This window comes from Camelus bactrianus, chromosome 11, assembly GCF_048773025.1.
Source record: "Camelus bactrianus isolate YW-2024 breed Bactrian camel chromosome 11, ASM4877302v1, whole genome shotgun sequence".
NCBI classification, from domain to species: domain Eukaryota; kingdom Metazoa; phylum Chordata; class Mammalia; order Artiodactyla; family Camelidae; genus Camelus; species Camelus bactrianus.
This window is the reverse complement of record NC_133549.1, coordinates 50,019,391-50,024,787: the sequence shown is the minus strand read 5'-3', so window position 1 is coordinate 50,024,787 and position 5,397 is coordinate 50,019,391.

Sequence of the window (5,397 nt, the reverse complement as noted above, 5' to 3'; positions counted from 1 at the left end):
ACTGGTTTTAGAGTTTGGGATTTGAGTTGACTGGTATAAAATAATTTGCTGAAATATATGAATTGTATTGGGGTGCTCAAGGTAATTTGAGATTAACTATATAAGTTAATTTATTAGGTGTATAGTTAAGTACTAGGGAAAAATTTAATAGTTGGGGGTTGCAAAGTTTGAAGTAGGTAACAAGAAAATTAAACATAATAATTATAAATGCATTTAAAATATTTAAAAAACTTAATTTACTAAGTTTGAAAATAGTTTACTATGTTTAAAATGAGGTTATCAAACACTTATCAAAGCCTGTCCCAGCAATAATAGTTCTTGTTTTATATAACGTGTACTCCATTGGTAAATATACAAGGTTGACAAAAGATGTATAAGGACTTAAAGAAAATTAGGTTTCTAAATTTTCCCTTTAACAAATTAAATATTAAGTTAAAACCCAACTGACTTTAAGTAGTTTATTTAAAGTTGAAAATTCCCCCTTGAAGACAAAAGTGACATTGATTATCTGAAGGTCAGAGACTAAATGTCCATTTTAGTAAGTATAGGGATTCCAAGTCAGAAACCAAAGTACCATCACACATGACTAAATTAAACTTTCTCAAGTTAGAGAAACAACTGAAATGTAGGACTAGCAGTGTTTAGAAGTTTCTCTTCTATTTCTACTTTATTCTCAGTCCTGAAAATGCATTTCTGGCACCACATTTTTCAGTCCATTGATTGGTTGGAATCCCTTACCATTTTTTGAGTGTAACTTACAGTTATCCTACTGGTAATAGTCAGCCAAGTAGCACTATATCAACAGTGCCTGAGCTCTATACATAATCTCAGGTACTGGTCTACATGAATTACAAAGAAAAGGCTCATAATTTTAATTACCAAGGGATTTGCAAATTTTTTTTCTTATTTTATTGAAGTATAGTTGATTTACAATGTTGTGTCAATTTCTGGTGTACAGCATAGTGATTCAGTTATATTTATAACAAAAAAGTTATTGATTTGAGTCACTGATCATCTTATTTCCTTTTTCAATTCAGAAGAAACTAATAAACTATTCAGAGATAAATATTCTTCTTCATCAAGAACTTTTCAATTTTGTATTCCTTTAAAGACCAAAAAAATGTGTTAAGTAAACTTAAGTTATCAGAAGCTCTCTAACTACGCATATAAAAATACAAAGTAATAGGGCTAAAATGTTAACTTTGAGTATTGTATTCTGTGTGACTTTAGCTTCTTACATATTTTGTACTGTTAAAGTTATCTCTCATAAGTATAGATTACTTTAATAATTTGGAGAAATTAAAAAATTTTGATGTATACAATGTTCTAAACGCCAAATAAGACAGTAATATGTATACAAAAGTATATGACCAACAGGAATGGACCAAAATAGCTCTCAAGGGCCAAAGCTGGAACAACTTGAGCAACAAAATAACATAGTATTGAATTATAACCCAAAGTATAAAACAAATATCCATAAGTCCATACTGATATAAACAAATGATTGAATAAGTCAATAAACAATGGAGAAGAGACAAGTCTCCCATGCAGAAAAATTCCAAATGATTGATGCAAATACATCCTACTCCTTAAATGTGATCTGTGGATGGCGATTTCCTTCCAAAGAAGTGGGAGGAAAAGTAACTTTACAGTGGAGAAACCGGAAACTCTATCTCAGCCACATGATCAAGGTCAACATCAAGATCGCTAAGCACACTGACAGCATGTAACCTTGGTATGATGTGATAACAATTACACTTGACCTATTTGATCTTCCTTCCCCAAACTCATAGTCACAGTCTAATCTTGAGACAACATCAGATAAATCCCAATGGAGACGCATCACTCCTGAGTAATACTCCTCAGAACCATCAAGGTAATCAAAAAACTAAGAAATTCTGAGAAAATTAGAATTTCCAAGAGGAGCCAGTGGAGATGTATAACTAAATGTAATGTAGTATCATGGATGGGATACCAGAACACAATAAAGACACTGGGTAAAAACTAAAGAAATCTGAATAAAATGTGGACTTTAGTTAATAATAATGTATGAATGTTGCTTCATTAATTGCAACAAATGCACCATAATTTTATAAGATGTTAATAACAGGCGAGAGAGACAAACAGACAGACACATCAGCAACACAGTGGCACAGAACACTCCCTTTGTCTCTCCCCATCACTCTACAACCAGCAAAACATCCTTAGTTCAACAAGAGCTTCTCTGCCCACCATACCAGGATGACAGTTACACACATCTGTATATCTAAAGATGAGTGGAGTGGAACACGAAGAAGTGAAACCAGGGGAACAGTGGAGGCAGTGCCTGTGATCCAGGCTGAGCTAGCAGCCCCAGAGAACCTGTAGCAGCAGGGAAGGCAGTGTACACAACCCTGATCTCATGGCCACAGTGGTGTCCATGGCCACAGGAAACTGGGCATCCATAGCAGTGGGGCTGCAACCCTTTCCCTCCAGTCCTGAAGATGCCTGAGACTCTGGCCCCCTTGCCTGCAGTGGCAGTGCCTGTGAACCCAACAACCCCAGACACAGCAGAAGCATCCAACCCCAGCTTCTCCCTTCTTCCCACCTCTTCCCCCACAGTTAAGGAGCCCAGCACCCAGGTGACCCTGGATATAGCAGACACAATAGCCACCAACCCCAGGGGCAAAAGCAGCAACCACAAGGGTACAGGGGGATACCTTTGGAGGGGGCAATGGAGGGCAGAAACATGGATTCGCAAATACAGGCATACCTTGTTTATTGGTCTTTGCTTTATTGTGTTTTTTTTTAATATTTGAAGGTTTGTAGTAACCCTGCATTGTCAGATGATGGTTAGCATTTTTTAGCAATAAGGTATGTTAAAATTTAGGTATGTGCATTTGTTTTTTTAGACAGAATGCTACTATACGTTTAATAGATTATAGTATAGTGTAAATATAACTTTTGTATAAACTGGGAAACCAAAAAATTCATGTGTCTGGCTTTATTGCAATATTTGTTTTATTGCAATGGTCTAGATCCGAACCCACAATATCTCTGAGGTATGCCTGTATAGCCAAAGGCAGTGAAGGTATGAGAAACCAAAAACTTGTGCTATAAGCACCACCTACTGAAAAACAAAGAAAGGCTTCTAATTACTAAACTTGAATCTTTAGAATCAAGTGAAAAAAAAAAAGGTCTACCTAAAGATGAATGGTGTTTCCCACTTCAAATGCACCAGTGGAGGAATAATTCATAAAATACCATGCAAAACCATGGAATACAGTATCACAAAGAGAAAATGATAATTCTCCAGAAACCATAAAGTCATCAAATATTGCAATCTAACTGATAGGGAATTCAAAGTAGCTGTCATGAAGAAACTCAATGAGCTACCTGAAAACTCAGAAAGGCAGTTCAGTGAGCTCAGAAATAAAATTGATAAACAGATGGAGTGCTTTACTGAAGAGACTGAAACTCTACAAAAGAACCAAACAAATTCCAGAGCTGAAGAACTCAGTAAATGAGACAAAGTACACATTAGAAAGCACTGGAAACAGAGAAGACCATATTGCAAGAGAGAATTGGTGAGCTTGAAGACAGAAAATTAGAAATGATACAAATAGAAGAGAAGAGAGAAATAAGATCTTCTTAAAAAATGAAGAAATTCTGTGTGGACTACCCAACTCTATTGGGAAAGACAACACCAGGATAATGGGTGTTTCACAAGGAGAAGGGAGGGAGAAGGAAGCAGAGAGTTTATTTAAAGAAATAATAGCTGAGAAATTCCCAAATCTGGGGAAGGAACAGGATATACTAGTCCATGCAGCTAAGAGGGCGCCTGATTAACTCAACACAAAAACATTACTCCAAAGCACATTATAGTAAAGCTATTGTTACAGAAACCTAATTCCCATTAAGACACCAAGTGACACTCGGAGGGTTGGAGAACTCAGGTTTATTATGCCGGCAGGCCCAGAGGAGTTAACACTCCAAGCTCTGGACCCCATCTGTAGGTTTACACAGGCTTTTAACAAAGAAATCACATGGTCTTGGGTTTTTGCACCGGCAGGGTGGGGAAGGGTTAACTTCGGTTTCCTAAGAGCAAGCTGTTTTACAGAAGTACAAAAGCAATAAGCAATATCCCTGCCTGGGAGGCTCTGATACTCTGTCCTTGTGGGCTTTTCCACTGCACTATCAAAAATCAATGACAAAGAAACAATTTTAAAGGCCACCAGGGAAAATAGGACAGTAACCTACAAAGGAAACCCCATTAGGCAATCAGCAGATTTCTTAACAGAAACTCCACAGGCCCAGAGACAGTGGAACGACATACTTAAAACATTGAAAGATAAGAACTGTCTGCTAAGGATACTCTACCCAGCAAAGTTACTGTTCAGATATAAAAGAGAAATAAAGGCCTTCCCAGACAAACAAAAGCTGAGGGAGTTCATCACCACTAGACTTGCCTTACAAGAAATGTTGAAAGGAGCACTTCTACTTAAAAAAGGTAAAACTACACAAAACTTTGTGTAAGGTGATAAATAGACAGAATCATAAAATTTCAACTCTATATTAGAATAAGTTGTTCCACACTTAATTATTTCATAAAGGTTAAAGGGAAAATAGCAGTAAAAATAAATATAGCTACTTCAATTTGGTAACAAAATCACAACATAAAAAAGGAATAATTTAAGACAACAAAAAACATGAGGAAGAAGAAAAAGACAGAACCCATATAAGCAAATGAAGATGTGATGCAGTCAGCAGAAAAGGGACTATTTTATCTAAGGAAAATTTTATTAAAATCTTACAGTAACCATAAAACATAAATCTAGAGGAGAGACACAAAACATAAAAGAGGAAACTGAGAAAAACAAATCATTGGAAATCAAACTTAAATGGCAGACAGATACACAAGGAAAAAGAAATAATGGAGATACAGAGCAACCACAAAACAAAAGATAAAGTGGCAGTACTATGTCCTTATATATCAATTATCACCCCAAATGTGAGTGGATTGAATTCACCAATCAAAATACACAGAATGGCTGGATGGATTAAAAATTAAGACCCAAATATACACTGCCTCCAGGAGAGTCATCTGGGCTCTAAAGACAAACATAAGCACAAGGTGAAAAGAGGGAAGATAATACTCCACACAAATGGCAGCCAAAAGAAAGGGAGTGTAGCCATACTCACACAAGGCAAAATGGACTTCAAGCCGAAAAGGTAACAAGAGACAAAGGTGGACAGTATATAATGATAAAGGAGACAATTCATCAAGAAGATATAACAGTTATTAAATATATATGCACATAACAGGGAGCACCAAAATACATAAAGCAACTATTAACAGATCTAAAGGGCAAATTTGAAAGCAACACAGTAACAGTAGGGAACATTAATACCCCCACT